Here is an 18,435-nt window from a genome sequence, read left to right as displayed (position 1 = left end):
ATGAGTAAAATTTCCTTTGTTTTGATTTTTCCTGGCATCAGCTGATTTCGATGGTGGTCGATGAAATTTCGAACAGTGAATTTAAACAGAGAATGTTAACGGACTATGTGATATGGAATTGTCAAGGAAAAGCAATTCACCGGGCAATTGCTTTTTGCTTTTTGTTCAAGGTATTTAAATTTGGCTAATTTTACTAAAATACCATTTTCTTTTTACAGAATATTGTCTCAGAGAACGGAAAAAGATCAAATTGATGCAAAAATTGGTTTGATGACTCAATTTTTTGGATATTTTTTCCACGTGTAAAAAAGCAATGAAGAAGTAAAAAAGCAATGACCATGTAAAAAATCCTAGTCTGTTCGATGTGTTTATGTTATTTTTATGTAAAAATGATAAATGGAATTGATTTCACCACCTGTCGTCAATAGGCGACGCTAACTTCACTTCATAGATTCTCACTTGTCAAACTTGCATTGTTTTCTTTCTGCAATAGTCTAATAATTTAATTTCTAAAATTAAAGCGATGAAAAATCATTTGAAGTGAGTAATATAAAAGTGATCATGGAGAAAAAAAAATGCTGAAAGTATTCTTTTCATATTGTCCAAAATAATCGAGCTTGGACTTTTTCTAAAAGGTTACGAGAACTGGTTACAAAACTGGCGAAAAGTGGTAAAAAGTGGCGAAGAAGTTGTTATTTCTGCATTGTTAATAAAAATCAGTTTTTAAACAGTGCACCGTTTAATTAGAGGACCATTTGCTTAACAAATCTAGAGCCGATACATAGGGGAAAGGCTAATAATTTTGGAGTTTCTAAATTTGGACACTTTGAGGATAAAATTGGACACTAAAAATATTTAAATGAATTAAAATTCTGAATTTTTATTAAAACATTTGATAAATAATGAATTTTATCTTAATTTTTTTTCTTTTTGGAAGATTTTAACAATAAATTCGTTAAATTTTGAATATGATTTGAGTTAAAATTTCTTTGTTGAAAATTCGTGTTGGAATTTCGTGTTTACTACAGTCTTATTTAGCTGTGGTGAACTACTAACAATCTTTCCTCGCTGTTTTTCAGTGAATTACGTTTTTCATGTGAAAAATGGGCAATTTTCTACGAGGTTCACCAGTCAGATGATAGTCCTTATTTTGGACAGGTGTTTTAAATAAAAATTAAGGAACAGCAGCGTGAAAAAGTTACCCTCAGAGGGCAGTACGGTAAACACATCATTCCTATTCATTGAAATATTTTCCTGTCTTATTCAAATATTTTTCACAAATTATATGCAAAGAATATATATTCTGTCCGATTTCCCCTAAATCTCAATTTCCGCAGAAAATTCATTGATATCATTGCTTATACTTGTCAAACAGCTAAAAGAACTGATGTAATTGTGATTATTTTATTCATTTCCATAAGAACTCTTAATAACCACAATACGAATTCTCGTAAGTTTAGTAAAAAATTATTTCTGAACTCTTGGAAATGTTAACCATTTCTTCAGTGGACAAGCAACCCTATAGTACCTATAAGTATATAGGTATCATCCTGTGAAGTCAACAAGTAAAAAACACACATATAGGGGAAAGTACACTCCCTTCGATCGTTCATGCCTTCGAATAATATGAATTTTCTTTTATTTTTCCTAAGGTCCTCTACACACTAAGAGCATTTTTGTAAAGAAAATTTCCCCTATCCTTGTAGACAGAAACGTCAGAATTTCTTAAAAAAAGGCAATTTTTGACGAAAATTGCTTCTAGTGTGTAGACACCATTAGAAAATAACGATTTCATTATACTACAAACTTTTGACTCTTATTGCAAATGTCTTAATGGTTAAACTTTAAATTAAAGATTCTTCTTTTGATGTGGTAATTAGAATTACCCACAATAATTCAAATAGAATGTAACACCATTATTGTCTTAATGTCACTGACACGTAAGGAATTTAATCACATGAATCCTTCTGTCGAATAAATCACCAAATAAATTCCTATCTCAGAAATTTTCAAATATCTCTGTCAGAACAGAAAACTGCCAAATTCTTGGAATACTCTCCTCGAATATTCATTTAAAAAACATCTTTTGGAACATGTTTCTGAAGTGTTCTGCTCATCTGCACTTAAAAATAAAATCTAAAGCAAACATGTAATTTTCTTTACAAGTTGCTGTGATAATTTAATTAAAAATAAAATAGGTATCATAAGAGGTATATTAAGAATTATTGAAGCGAAAAAGTTCTGTAATTGACTGTTAAAATGGGAGTGTGATATAAAAAAAATAAATAGAAAAGCATAAATGAATATTACATAAATATACTCGGTGCGTTAATTACCGATGAAAGGGATGTATAAGATTGCCTTTAAAAGTTAATGACCTCAGATAGAGAGAAATTTTCTTCTAAATTTGCATGACAGAAATAAGCATACAATAATAAACGAAATATATAGTGAATGATTTACAATAACTATAATTAAATTAAGTGGAATGGAGAAGGCGTCTTGGAAATTGGATAAGATTGGAGACAGAATGAGATAAGAACTTGGATATTTATAAAGTACGAGTCTGATTTATTAATTCCATTGCAATATAAATCACAGCAGAGAATCTACCTTCATTAGAAAAAGCCTGACAGAATGAGATGTATAAGCACAAAGTGAGGAATTTAATAGTATTTTCCACTTAGTCATCTGCAGATTTATTGACATTTTTACGTACACGTCTATTGACTTTTCTCAATTTCTGTTTAAAAGAATTTCTTTGATCGCATTTTTATTCGCTCGGCTTTTAAAAAAAAATATGGGGACGAATTATAAACTCAAATCACATTAGATATGACATTGAAAGCGTGTAAATACTACATTGCATTGTGTATCTCTGTATAATATGTTAAATTGTTGCAGAAATAGATATGAGAAATAATGTTACAAATATTCAGAAAATAGACAAACACTTTCTCCCGGCTTTTTAGCATTTTTCACGCGAGAGTGTCTTTTAATGAAAATGTATGAGAAAATTTATTAGGTATCCACATAAAATAGTATATTTGCAAAAGAGTGCAAAATGACTTGGCGTAGTGCTCACGAGAACACGAAAGGATAAATGTATCTTTTCGCAAATGAAAATGTGGGAAAATGTGTTGAGGAATTAAACAAATGTGCCTCAATCACATTGACAAAATTTAATATGCTTGAATATTGTACCAATGGCTACACATATGAAGCTAAAGAAGTTGGTAATTGTATGACAATCTATTTTTATTGCATTAAATTTAAATTTATTAGTTTGCCACATGGTGAAGTTTTCCCAGAGTGAAGACGCTTTTCTTTTGTCACTCTCTCTCTCTCTCCCACTGAATTATTAAATGTTTCAAATGCGGAATTTCACTGCGTTTTTTGTGCCTTTTCTATTAGTATGAGCAAAAAGAAATAAACATTTCATACAGTTTTTTTTTATAATACGATCTAATTGAAAATTATTCAATTGGTTACTTCTTGCAATTACTTTTTATCATGACTTAACTCTCACTTTTTTTTACACAATTTATACCATTTAGAATTGTTTTCTTCATAATGTACAAATAGTGGCTGCTAGAAACAGAAATCAATTTCAATAAAAAAAAAGCGGACATAGACCGAGAAGAGTAAAAAAAAGTGCTGAAGTAATCAATTTAGCATGTGTCAAGATACATCAAAAGAAAAACGACAGAAAAAGAAGAATAATCCCGCGGATATTTTCATGACATTTAATCAGAGACAGAAGCATCAGTCAGTAATGTCTCTTTAGTCTTATACAATGAGATAAAATTACTATAAAAATTCTCATAATCTTTTTTTTTTTGACACAGTATAGGATTTCCCGTCACATGTGCCTTAGATCATTTATTACGCAAATTACAGCGATGGAAACTAAATGAGTCACAATATAGTTTTATTATCATTTTAATGCCATGTGTCTTTGCAAAAAAGAAAAAAAATATTTTAATACTTTAGTGCAAAACGTGACACTATACAGATCAGTACTCAGTATCAATGCATTATGTTATTTGGTAATAAATTGGTGGTTTTTACAAGATACTCGCGCGTAGTACTTGTTTCTTTTGTGGGTGCCAAACAGCTTAAGCTAGGTATCCTTAATCCTTACACTGAGAAAAAAAAGAGGGTGCGATTAACATTTTTTCCTCATAACTTTAACACTTTTTAGGTGTAAAAATATATCAACATTTTTTTGTTAATTTTACCCCTTATTAAGGGTAAAATTAACATGAAAAAGGGTAACTTTAACCCCTAACACACCTAAAAAGGGTAATATTTACACCGTTTTAGTATCAATACTGCATGGTAAAATTAACATTTCCGGAATGTTATTTTAACTTTTTCGGATTTCTGTCAGTGTAATGACACATATTTTATATTTCTGCTCATTAAGTTGTAAATAAACATACATACATAAACATTTCACGAGAACTATTTTAACAAAATTTAATAAAGATAAATTAAACAAGTAAAAACAATATTTCCTAAACAAAAAAATGTATAACGTTCACTAAATTTCACTTCGAGAGTATAAATCGATAGTGGCGACAGTTATCGATACTAGCGACAAAAAATACAAGTTGTCATCTCGATCACCCAAAATCGACACTCGATATTGGCGATGCATCGCCATAGGACAGTTATAATTTCACCTATGGCTTTGGTCAGAATTTGACAAGCTTCTGCGCACTCCTTCCTCGATCTTCTACGTACAATCCATTTTTTATCATGACTCTCCATGCTTCAACAACGTCTCTTTATTTGTGGTTTAGCAGTAATTCGCAGTCGCAAATTCATTTGCTTAGAAATTTTTCGCAGATAACTTAAATATCCAGATTTTTCATATATCCGGCTGCTCTCAAATGCATGAAAACATTTGAAGCGTATAGTAAAAAATTTCCAGATGCAATTCATTTCAAAACAACCAAATATATACTAAAATATGTATATAATAGTCACTTTTAAAACTGTAGAAATGCATTAGAGAGCACTGAAAGTTGTGCCAGATGCATTAAAAAAGTTGGTGGAAAATAATTTGAGTGGAAAAGAAAATTTTGTATAATCAGACGGGATGTTGGCTCTTCATCGTGACATTGTCTCAGGAAGTAATTTAATTTTAATAGTACAGAATACCGAGAGAATATAAATGGGAATTTCATTATCATTGTATAACAGACATGTACATGAAATATATATCCAGTTGTTTCTCATTGTTTCCATTCACACACATACATATTTCGCCAATGTTAATCAATACACCGCCATTTCCGATATGTTTTGAAATTAATTTCAAATATTTCCATCAACACGAAGAAGACATAAAAACACTTTCTAAGCATTCAAATACACGTGATATACCGACAAAAAGTATTAGTATTTTTCGTTTTTCAATGTTAAGTGCACTCAATTTTCAGATAAAATTTACTGAAACGGAAATAATATATCCATCACGTATGAATTCAAAATTATTTGTACTTAACTCTGTCAATTCGGAAACTACCTATTTGGGAGCTGTTTAAATCCAATCAAACAGGCAAAATTTACTGGATAGACTCACATGTATAAGCTCTTCAAATATTGTGGTTTTTGCTTTAAGTACCCAGTAATGGAGACATAAAAGCATAGATCTACCACTTCAAAGATAATGGAATAAAACAAGGTAAATTTGCAGAGTCCATGTTAATTAGTCAAATTATCTGTCTGACGCATTGAGAGATAGTTCACTTATAGTGATAACAATATTCATGTTGCTCGAAACATTATCAGTTGATTGATTTTTGTAAAAATCTGTTCTGATGGCAGACAAATGAATGAGCACATGAGCACACATCATGAAGCTATTAGAGAGCTCTTTCATTTTCATTAATTAGTATAGTTTATTCCTTGTTAAACTTGGATTAACTTCCCAACATGTGTCAGATATACAAATGCACTAAATAAAAATTAGGCGTTCCAAATCTCAAAAAAATTCATCTCATTCTTCCATTCATTCATTCATTCACTTGCATCACTTGATATAAAACATCCAGGAATGTGTACTGAGAGAATGACATCTCGGAGTCTAGGTTAAAAAAACGTGCACTATACTACTACACCATACTACATCTATACTACTCTTAAAAATATGTTTTTAGAACTTTTTAAATAATTCGTACAATGAAAAGCAACAGTTATGTATTCAATAATACGTTGTAATTAATATGAAAACCAAATTTCTTCCCTCATTTTACAACCAAAGTTCATTATTAAAACCGCAATATAAACCCAATTTGGGTTTTTGGCAAATGCCTTGCACTTGCAAGTTAGGAAAATTCAATATATTAAACAAGGGAAATTCTAAGGCCGTATTTTCTACTGTGATTTATCGTCATCATCATTAAAGTTTAGACAGAGTTTCAACAACTATAACTATATAACGACGGCTCCATTCCATACTATGATAAGACGTTTTAGGCCTTTTTACTCCGAGAGATGTGTTATTCTTGAGATCGAGCTCTACGTCTAGTGGCTTATTTCATTTTTTTTTCGGACAACATATAGGAATTTTCCAATTTCAAATGGCTCTCCTGAAAAGTTGTCATTTAGAGATAGCTTATGGAATGGAACCGTCGACATGCACTGTGAATTGTAATTTAAATATTAAAATTGTTTACGTGCAAGTAGACTTTTACATCGAATACCTAACGCATTAAAGTTAACTTGAGGGGTGTGTTAGACACAATGTTAATGATTCCAGGGAAAATTAGTATTTGGCAAATCAATACTAGAATGGTTTGGAGAGGTTGCCACGTCTTCAATATCTCTATTATATCTCAACTGGAATATTCCTTCTGTGTAAATTAACCGAGGGGACTTTTTCTGAAAGTCATGCAGCTTTGTTTGTGGGATTTCTGACGTTAATACCCTGCCTCTAAAGACATTTGTAAATAAAAGAATTTAAAATACGAAGTGGTAGAGTGTGAAAATTTAGTACCTCAATGAATCACGATGTATTCGAAGAGAAAAAAATCTACGTAGAGGTTATCCAATAAACAATTTTTACTGGTCGGCTCTGTATACTTTTTGTTGTGGTATTTCTCTAGCCTTTAATGCAAATTTGAAGTGGCTGAAAATCCCTTGATATAAATGCACCGTAGTCGAGCATTTGGACGGTATTTGTTCAAGTGAGGAGTAAAGTAGTTTTTACGCGACCCTCTCAACAAATATTTCAGTTAAATATACATTGTATGTAACTAACTACATATCCTCACGTGCCACATTTTCATGAGAGATCCTTATCTCAAATCATGTTTCCAACACTTGTGCTGATTTAGAGAAATTGAAATTCTGAATATCCAAAGATATGAACAGCATTTTATTGCATATTTCGCACATAGTGTCACTGCCAAAGGGGTGAATGAGAAGAGGGTTATTTTGCGAGGGGTGGAGGATTTCTCTCGGAAAATATACTGTGCCAGAAAACCTCGTTATGACTGACATTATTCCTAGAACGGATTATTTCATGACTTTCCGCAATATGTGCAAGGGTAAATAATGCTGCAAAAGAAAGCGTAAACAATTTAAAGTGGGAGAATTTATTCAAATTGGTAATTAAATTCCCTCATAGGGTTGTTATTGTGCTTCTTAAAGTGATATGACAGTCATATTAGTTATTGAGGCAGTAGAGAACACTTGAGATTTGTCTTATTCCCCTTTTTATGGGCCCTTTCCAATCATCATCCTCATCCCCTTGTCGCAAAAAGCGGCTGTTGAATATTCGTATTCCAAATCTCCGGTATAAATTCCTGTCTCCCCAATAGATTGTTTGTAAATGTAGTGTACTAACTGACTGCTGGTTTCACCATCTTCATCCAACATTGGGTGAGAGACAGACAAATATCTGCGTGTAGGGTCGAAATGTCGTTTATTGGTTAAATATCTTCCGGTTGTCTGTGGAACCAGACTGTTTTTCACAAGTGCACATTTACATAGCATAGTATAGTTATATATAAAACAAGAAAGGAATATCAACATATAAAATTTACTATACCAAACTAGGAAGGGAGAACAACATAAACATTAGTCATGTTAACAATTGTCACCCGGCACTAAGTATATGCTGCTGACAGGAAAAACATAATAAAAAAGAACCCAAAAAAAATATGCATAAATTAGGAAGTGAATAGCATTCATCTCACATTAATATAATTGATTTTTATTTAAATGCCACCCTTGAGGAAAGAAAAAAACCATAAATTTCCTCCTATCCCAATTTTTTTTAGCACAATGCACCCTCTTTTTTATTGCATCACATTACAATTTGCACATCTCTTGTTTACGCATTTCCTCTTTATTTGTTGGTGCAATGCGTAAGGGAAATTAAATTTCTGACAAATTAAATTCTGGGAAAAAAGATAATAATGCTCCAAACAAATGGCACAGATTTTTTTAAAGTAAATAAATCGATTTTTAATTGCTAGAAATTCACTGCTTATTCAAAAATCCGGAATATGAGTTTGTTTATATTTAACATTTAGTCAAGTTCTTTGTTTACATCAAACGAAAAAAAATAATTTGTAAATTAGGAGTAATCGTAAGATAAAGAGTTGATCGGCCATAATCGCCATAAACTAAAAACAAATTAGTAAAATTCATAACGAACTAAGTAAGAATATGGGAAACTACAAAAGTTTGCAAAAAATATCTATATGTCAAATTTAATCTAAATTCCATTTGCAGAGTTAATTCAAAGATTACACTAATCCCTCTATTTGTTTAACATTTGAGAATTTATCAACTTATGCAAAACAGCTGTACTATTATTTGCTATCTACTCACAAAAGTGATAAAATTACAGTACATGTTTACTCACTGAGAGAAATCCGAAAAAGTTAAAATAACATTCCGGAAAAGTTAATTTTACCCTGCAATATTGATCCAAAATCGGTGTAAATATTACCCTTTTTAGGTATATTGAGGGTTAAAGTTACCCTTTTTCATGTTAATTTTACCCTTAAAAAGGTGTAAAATTAACATTAAAAAATGTTGATATATTTTACACTTAAAAAGTGTTAAAGTTATGAGGAAAAAAAGTTAATCGCACCCTCTTTTTTTTCTCAGTGCTATAATAAAGAAAATATTGTTTTCTAAAAAAAAATTTCAAAAGCTGTACTTATGTACTTATTATTTTACTTAAGAAATCGAACACAGATCAAGACATGTCATCGGTTGGATCAGCAACTGTGCTAACTGCATTTACTTTGTGACTATATTTGTTGGAAGCACAAAGCAAATTAAGTTGGCACTATTGCTGATCCATCCGACGATGTAAGCTTAAGTTTAAAGTCCCAAATAGACTCAGGCTGATCCTTAAAAGTATTTATCTTTTAAAATTCGGTAATAAAGGATAAGGTGAAGGAAATTTATACAAAGGACAAATTTGACCCTAAGCAATAAGCTAATGATAGGTAGTTTGTGATAAATCTTTACTGCCAAATTTTACAGGCTAAATATTCTCGAGGATCAACCTGGGCCTATTAGGGCACTAAGGAAAAACCTGTTTACAATTTGTGTAGGTCATTGTCAAGTAATTTAGAAACTTTGTTTCCAATTTTTCATCAATAATACATCAATGTGTACAATTGCTACTCATCCCAATGCAATCTAGTAGAACAAGCAATAAAATCTCAGACGCTATAAATTACTCAACAAATCCTTATCAGTGGATTGTGGTGACGGGTCGTGCAGAAAAAATGAAAGTGATTTCCCACGACATTCAGAAGCATAATGATAAAATTTACAGCCCATAAATTTATTACTGATTAAGTTCAAATTGACTTTAAGTCACACCATTCTGACAATTTACTCGAAATGGGAGGTGTTTTCGACAATAATTCTGAGAGGGGTTCCTGGAAATAATTCCCCTTCGTGTAAGCAAGATTATGATACGGAGATAAATTTTTCCTTCATAAAAAAAGCACCATTGACATTAATATGAAATTGAGAATTTTTTCTCATCGATTGCACTTGGTGAAACGAAGAGTGCTTTCATTCGCACAGGACATTCTGCACAATGCCATATAATACCAAAAAAAAAAGATTCTTCAGCTCGTTATATTCGTTGCCATGGTTGCAAAATATTCGCACACATTGCTACAGTTTAATATTTGCTCTGTGAGTTTCACCAATGTTCTGTGTACTTTCTTATGTAAGGAAGGACTATATAATATACATATCGGATATGTATAAACACAGGAAAATGAAAGTAATACTTAAGTATATCTGGATAGCAAGGAAGATGGTTTAAAATTGGGAAAGAGGGTAATGTCTTTCGATTCTAAGACGGAAGCATTGCAAGTTTATAGCTTTTACAGTGGTTATGTTAAAAGTCAAGAATATTATCATGTTATTTATGGATATCTACTCTATAAACACACCAGAAACGAAAAGAGCAGAGAAAAAAGTCAGTGAATCAATTATTTAGTAAAATGATGCTACTTTTCTACATCTTGTGTGGTTCTTTACCCTCTGTTTCCTTCATCGTGCTAAAAATAGTAGAAAGTACATTATGTGCAACTTATGGTGAAATATTGTTGAATTTTCTATCCTTCCTCTCATGTTGAGAAATCATTGATGTGAAATAATGTTGGTATTTCCCTGAACAAGTATTTTTATTCACTTAATATACCCCACAAGTACACTCTTCAACAACCACACAACACCAAAGTGGCTGTAATTTGACTTTTACTATAGTAGGTACATTCAGTATCATGCATTTTTCCACTACAAGTCAGATACATTCATCGTATATTCCATTAAAATTGCACGATGAGCCACATAGACAGAATATAAAAGGTGGGAAATGCATTTTCGATCTATCGGAGATTTAATAAAGACAAAACGAAATGTGAACTGAAAACACATAAATTCTCAAGGGAAATAAAATTTCTTCATGCATTATTGAAAGGTATTGCAGTGAATGATCACATGAGTATTGTAGTGAAATTGGCCTCTAGGTGAGTTTTATCTACTAAATTTGTGACTAGAATTTCCTAGTTTCAAGATTGATATCAAATTATCTTAATGGATTTTCTTGAGCAAATATTTAAAGTGCTTACAGTAAACTTTAAAAATATACTTATAACTTCAAGTAAAAACCAAAATACACCAAGTCAAGGTGGGAGTTCGGTCTGTTTTTTTGTTCTTCAATTTATTTCCTCAGCCAACGTTTCGATCCTGGATGGGATCTTCTTCAGGGCATCAAAAATCTGGAAGAACTATTATCAGGAAATTATCACTACTTTTCACTAATTCTTCTTTCAACACTTCCTCATCCATCGCCAGTGGAAGACTCTTCTACTGGTGATGCCCTGAAGAAGATCCCATCCAGGATCGAAACATTGGGTGAGGAAATAAATTGAAGAACAAAAAAATAGACCGAACTCCCACCTCGACTTGCCTTAAATATCCATATGGTCGACAATCATAAGTGAACCAAAATACACCTTTGCGTAGAATTTTGGTTAAAGAAAGGACCTTCTAAAGATCTATTATTTTTGGACAACCTTCATTCAATTGATCCAAAATAAAGATGCCTTGCATTTTAGGTGAGATTCTTAACAATCTCACCTACTATAATCCTAACAAAATTTCATGTCGTCCGATCGACCTCAAATTTGGCCAAAATGTGTTTCAGCACTTCCTGATCACGAATATATATGTGGCTAATTTACGTTCCCGGCCGGCCGGCCGGCCGCTCTTTGGAGCTTAATAGCTCCTAAACTAAAAAAGATATCGACTTGCGGTTTTCGGCAAAGGTTATATATCGGGTGAAAATTGCAACTTGGTGCATTGACCCCCCACCCCCCACCCCTCCTTCCGCCATTTTGAAGACCCCCCTTTTTTTGTTTTCTCAATAGCTCCGCCCCTATGGCATCGAGCGGGCTCAAATTTTAGTATGTTATAGCTGGGCCTTAGAGCTTTCCATCAATACCAAACTTAAGGTCCCCTGACCCCCCAGACCTGAGCTATAAGGGTCCAAAAAAAATTTCTTAAAATGGCCATAACTCCGGTTCTAATTGTCAGAATTTAAAAAGTGAGGGCTTTTTGGAAAGCTCTCGTGAAATGCCACTTCCCCTTCTAACATCGCAAGTTCATAAAACCACCGCTAGGGGCGCTATTATTAAAAAGAAAATTTTTAAATCTTATAAGTTAAATAACTCAAAAATTCCATTGTGCATCGGGCTGAAATTTTAGTATGTTGTAGCCGTTGATTATACCTATCAAACAAAAAAAACCTTAAGTCGAACCATAACCCCCTGACCCGAGCTATAAGGGGTCAAAGTTCGAACATTGACCGGCCTCTATCTCCGGTTCTAATTAACATATCGACCTAAATTTTACCTTTTTGGTTTCGTCTCGATGAGCACTTTCAGATGGAAGTTCAAAAAGTCACCACAGGTGGCGCTGTGATAGCGTCAAAATTCATCGAAATTCAAAGTCACTTTTCTCAAAAACGGCATTGTGCAAGTTAATGAAATTTTAGTATGTTGTAGTCCAGTCTGGGACGTTTCCAAAATGGTGCGTATGCGCGCTGTGGTTTCAATAGAACCGGAGATATGAGGGGTCAAAGTTCACAAAATTCAAAAAATCATATCTCCGGTTCTATGTGACCGATTTTGATGAATAAGGGCTTAAACGAAAGATCTCACCAAATGCTACAACTTTCTAGAACATTTGAACTTTGTGGGACCAACACCAGGGGCGCCACAGTCGAAAAACCAATTTCAATATCACATAACCTCAATTATCTCGACTGTCGCTGAACCGATTTTGATGATTACTTCAACATAATTGTAGAGCACATTTGTCTCTACATTTCGTCCATACATCATTTTCCGCTCAGACTACGCTATCACTCCGATTTTGCCGTTTAAGTGTGAAAAAATTGATTTTTCCCATAATAACGCTTTGAAATCACTCATCAGATGCCAATTTGACTGCCTCTACTCCACAAAGGCACTTAAAATATGGTTTTAAATGGAAAGTTCCACAAAATACAACAATTCTTTGATATAGTTGAAGTTCAACAAATGACTACTTGGGGAACTCTGGATGAAAAAACGAGTTAAGAAACAAAAAACCTCGCTTATCTTGGCTTCTGAGTAATCGATGAGATCATGTTCTATAGGAAAATTATAGAGTACATTCTGGTCTACATTTCACCCATATATCACTTTTCTGTCACTCCATCCAAATCTTTGATATTTTGGTTTAAATACAAAATTTGTATAATTTCACGAATTTGATTCAAGATAACTGAATGGCGTCTCCCAACTTCAGCTCTAAATCGAATTTGCATGCACTCCGAGTTAGCTCACGTTAAGAATCTCACCTACATAAGCCGGTTAGGATTATCTGTCCCTTATTACCTTGTCAATAATAATGTGTAATAACGTGCGAAATTACAAAGAGATACTTTAATAAAAAAAAAGACTACTATGTTATATCAATCTATATATAGTGCGACAGCTTCTATTAAGTTAGCTCAAAATCAATTCCTGAATGATTGTATTTTCTCGGTAACTCATCCTTGCGTTGCATAGTGTAATACACATACCACTGGATCCTGGCTCACAAGAAAGATCAGTTTACTGTTCAGTCTAGCAATATTTAGCATTGCTAGACTGAAAAATTGGCCGAAAGGAAGATTTACAAATAATAGATTTTTTGGATAAGTTAAAATTTTATACGCTCTAGATAATTTTCTTATTTCTGTTTTTTTTTCATATAGGAGAAAGCCGGCATGTATGAGACGCTTTTTTTCTATTTTAATTTCCTAAACTCAGATAATTCTCTTGAAATTTTGTAAAGCGCTTAGTATACTCACTAGTATAGACTTTATTAAAATAACTCTATTAATGTTTATCTCACATTTATTTATATAATAAAAAAATAATCCACTGGTCTCAAACATGCAGATTCTCCCCTATTGAGGAGAATCAAAATGAGTGTGACCCCGGGACCATAACTGCTCCTGCCACACCTACCTTGAGCATACTTCGAATCATTCTTGCAATAGTGTTTACTAATGTAGGGGGAGGCTTTGAACTTTCGCATACAAAAATGATGTTCAAGTTCAGTGATTTTTTCTGACTACCATGCAAACTGTATGGATTCTCCAACTATGCCAAAAAAATGTCTTACTTATAAGGTTTATAATCCCACCAAACAAAATTCCAGGAAATCCTTAGATTTTCCTCCAGAGGAAAATTAAAATTTAATGGCGATTTATCCGATAGATGAATCAAGTTTCTATTATCGCACACGATTCACGCCATCATTGAACACCCCATTTTCACCGTAAATTTTGCACCGGACACTAAAAGTTGCACATCATTGTTTAAAGGGAACTCTAATCTACTTGATTAAACCATTTTTATATAGAATAAAACATTTTAATATCACTTTTTTGGAACTTTTCTGAGGGATGTTTTATTGACATTAAAAACCATTTTTTTGATTGGTTCTACGAGAATTTCACTCCGGAAACGGTTAAATCTGATGAATACTTTCTTAAAAAGTCCAAATATCACCAAATTTACACGAATCAATAAGTTTTTAAAGCTAAAAATTGACTAAAACTCTGCAAGCGAGAAGACCACACAAGATTCCACCATTCCTCCACGGAGCCGGATATGCACAAAAACGTTTGAATGCGCATCATTGAAGATTTCTCTGTTCCTGCAGCTGCAGGAATCGGGATTTAGCACAGATATTGAGCTTCAGCAGGTGAACAAGCTAAAATTTTCACAAAACAGCTTCTCACGGACAATTTCTTTTCTTTGTCATGCAAAACAACACAATAGTGAGGTTATGTCAAAGATTGTCAAAAAACCAGTTGTAAACTGTATGAGCTTATTGCAGATGTGATTCTTTCATTGCACATTCAGTTTGTGCAAGCTTGAAAAATATTTTTATATCAAAGAAATGCAAAATTGCTTAATAATTACTCAACTGCAGCCTATTTGAGTCAAATTACTTCTTGTTTATCAACTTTACGATTTTTAAGTTTTCCTTTTTAGTGGTGGATCAAATCGGTAGATTACAATAGATGTGAATATGAGGGATCGTATCTAAAATGAAGTTTCCTGGAAAATATCTGAAAGAAGCAGTCTTCTATGTGCGATCGATGAATCTGAGTCAAGTTTGTGAATTTTGTTCCACCCACAAAAAGTGCCTGTTCAGCCTAAAAGATTTTTACATAAATCTGATTCCTAATAACCCTTCTACCCTTTGTGATAGTAGTTTTTCAGAAAAGTGATATTAATTCTGCACAATCGTATGAAATATTGCACAGCAAAATTACAGTTTTGGACCTGTTTTTATTTTTTGTTTCCTGAAACTAGGAAAAAAGGATTAGACTCTCAATTTTTTCAGGAAAGATGGGATTTAAGGTTAGCTATTACAATATATAGCCATATGTGAGATTCATAAAGGAATATGGGAGAAATATGAAGTGTCTGAAGGTAGCGTATGTGCGAACGATCAAAGCCTCCCCCTACTAATGTAGCCTAGCAAATTTTCTCCCTTTTTTGGAAAGAGGCGCTGTAATAAATTCAAAGCTAGCTGCGTCTAAAACTAATTAAACCTTATAGCTACGTAAATTGTATATATTTATTGTATATGCTAAAGGTACAGCAAAGAACACTGCAACTTTGCTTTCTATTGAAAAATCAGCGGACAAATAGTAAGTGGAAAATCAGAGCACCATTTCTATGGGAGCGACAATTTTAGAAAATTTAAGCTAAGAAGATACTAGTATTCAAGTCATTTCGAAAGCCTAAACCCACCCTATACTTAATTTCCCCACCCTCTGCTGAAGAACGTCATTGATTTAAAGTTTAATTATTAGTTCTTTGCGTACAGAGTTCTTATAATTAATATCTGATAAATGCTTCTTATTATATTTAACGACTTCCCCAGTTATTCAATTTAAATTTCAAAGTTTTCACATGAATACACATATTTCATTTATACTCGTAGTTCACTGTCAATACATAATGTGAAATATAAAGTACAAATATACTCTATAGAACCCCCAATATTCCACCGAAACCGCAGGAAAACTTCCAAACCACGAAGTTTCCCTCAAAATTAAACTTTCTTTCATAGATTAAGCTGAGTGTGAAAATTCCCGTGTGACAACTTGGAATAGTTTCGAGATTTTTAAATGAATTTTGCAAGTTTGGTTTGGTGGTACACACAAAAGTTGAAAAATACCACCAAGTTTGAGCGAACGCAAATGAAAAAAAATGTTTTCCTGCATGTTCAAATGAAATTTAAATATCCAATATAATTTAAAAATTACTTCACACATAAAATGTACAAATTTTATGTAAGCTCTATCTTTACATAATTTTGACAGAAATCTTTTATCTCTCTTGCTTTGGAAATGCATGAATTTGTTGCCTGAATGCGCTTGTGTGTTCATTCACCTGAAAATGTGCACTTGAAATATGAGTGAAATGCTCTAACACAGTGAGAGTGGGAGACAGACACACAATATGAAAAGCTATATTTGAGACAATGTCGTATAACATCCACAGGGGATACATTTGAAGAAACACCTTGCATTTCCCCCCATCAAAAGGGAGAAATATTCAAGTGTAATTCATCAGAAATATTACCAGAGCCTGTCTAGGGGAGACTTCAAAATGTTTTTGTGTTGATGTGTGGCAACTCCCAATGGAAATGTGCTATAAAAACTTCAATTAGTTTCTTTCCTTTTTTCTTAGTGCTACACATTTTCAACAATACCTGTTAGCGGTATTCGTTGTGAAGTAAAGAAACAAAATAGATAAATAGTATACCTGAGAGAGTTATAAATAATTAATTACTTTTTCCTCCATCAACACCAGAGTGAAAGAATGTTGTTGAAGAATATAGAAGAAAACTCCCTCTTTATTGTAATACAAAATATATATGAACTATAATACGAAATGCACATACAGGGGGAAAAGGAAGTGTCGTGAATGAAGGTGTACAATCTCACAAAATTACTTTTTCCTTCATTTTGCTCTACACTCAGAGCGCAACTATATAATGTAAATAATATTTATATAAATCTATGTATATACAAATGTTGGGCTTACAATGAAAATGTCTGTGAAAAGCGAAAGCTGCACAAGGCAACAAAATTTTCCTTCACAATGGGAAGGTGTTAGAACTGAGTATACCAACAATTTCCTTCTTTAATACTTCCCTGCACTCAAAATACAATGACCATTTTGTTGTGACCCTAAACCGATATACAAACTTAGAAAATTTAATCGAATCTCCTCCTGCTGCTCAATAAACTTAATCTTTTCCCCCAATAACACTCACATACAATCAAATGGGTCAACGATATAGATAAGAGATTGTATTTGTAAAAGCATCAAAACAACATAACGTGTTCTATCTTCTATTAAAGTTCCCACAGCAGAATTGCAATTTTATGAGAAGATTTTCAGTTAAATAGATATTCGATGTAAACGTATTTAATTCGCAGTTTCATTCAAATCGAGGGGAGAACTAACATCAACACTCAATTTGAAAACAATTAAATATTTTTAATGATAATAAAAGACTAAAATGAATATAAGGTTGAGAGGAAAAGAGATTTGTGGAAATCATTTTAATGCCATCATTATTATAACAGACAGAAAATGTGGAATAACAATGGTTTGGTTGCCCCTGAATAAGAATGCAAAATTGTGTTGTGGAAGATGAAAAAACAGTGACAATTGTTCACATTTTTGAAGACTCAGTCATGCATGATTGACTTTTGAGTATTTCCGGTCTAAGCATTATTTCACATTGTTATAATCATTTTTTTGTTGTACATACCCCTACAATTCTCCAATATTTTAATGAGTATTCTTATAAATATCGTATTCTGTGGTCTAAAGTGAAACTTGACAGCCATCGGTCAAATCTAAAGTTACAGGACCACGATTTTAACTCATATATCACGAAAATAATGTTTGCTAAAAATCATACGTCATACTTCGTACCCTTCGTACAAACTCCCAAAAATATTTCGTTAAAATTTATATCAAATCAATTAGTTTGCAATTTATGTGCTTCCTAAATCAATTAATTATTCATAATAATTTAAAAAAAAATAAATGAAAGACAATTATCTCAGTATAATAATAATCTTTGACAAAGACCATTATAACCGTTCATTGCTATATCGGAATTTTTCCCTTCAGAATCCATCTTCTTAAAATATCAATATGTGTATTGTGAAATGACATAGGAAAACTAAATTCCATGTCTGCCACCAGCAATAAATACCCATTTTAGAAATAAATGTACTTTACGTGCACTAAACACTAAACACATGAGAAGGTTTAAGTACACTTATTCATTCAA

At 32.6% G+C, this 18,435-nt stretch overlaps 1 protein-coding gene across 10 annotated transcripts in view; it reads left to right on the top strand.

The window, feature by feature from the left end:
* Window positions 1-18,435, top strand: part of LOC129805578 (tyrosine-protein phosphatase 10D) — a 46,377-nt gene that overhangs the window by 6,030 nt on the left and 21,912 nt on the right. The window lies entirely within an intron of this gene.

This window comes from Phlebotomus papatasi, chromosome 3 (assembly GCF_024763615.1).
Source record: "Phlebotomus papatasi isolate M1 chromosome 3, Ppap_2.1, whole genome shotgun sequence".
NCBI classification, from domain to species: Eukaryota; Metazoa; Arthropoda; class Insecta; order Diptera; family Psychodidae; genus Phlebotomus; species Phlebotomus papatasi.
Note: the sequence above shows the minus strand (reverse complement) of the source record. Positions and strands in the feature narration are given on the sequence as shown.